The sequence below is a fragment of the Penaeus monodon genome, chromosome 24 (assembly GCF_015228065.2).
Source record: "Penaeus monodon isolate SGIC_2016 chromosome 24, NSTDA_Pmon_1, whole genome shotgun sequence".
NCBI classification, from domain to species: domain Eukaryota; kingdom Metazoa; phylum Arthropoda; class Malacostraca; order Decapoda; family Penaeidae; genus Penaeus; species Penaeus monodon.
The window spans coordinates 21,035,398-21,035,720 of record NC_051409.1 but is presented as its reverse complement, the minus strand read 5'-3'; positions in this window follow the sequence as shown (position 1 = coordinate 21,035,720).

Below are 323 nucleotides of genomic sequence, written 5' to 3'. Positions count from 1 at the left end.
ACACACATATATTACACAGGGGAGGGGTTTTGTGATTTACTACCGTAGGTAATTTGCCCTTTTTAAAAGGGTTTTTTTCTTCTTTACCATATAGAAAAATGTCTTTTGAAAGAATGTGGAGTGAAGACGTTTCCCGCCAAAAAAAGTGGGGAGGATCACATACGGACCCTGATGGAAAAAATTTGCTTATGGCAGCCATTGCAGTTCCTCCTTTGGGGGAAAATTCATGGCTCACACATTATGGTCTGGATGCAAAAGGGAGGAGTCACTTTCATTTACACGCAAATAATGAATTGTTTTTATACTATGCATATTCGCGTGTG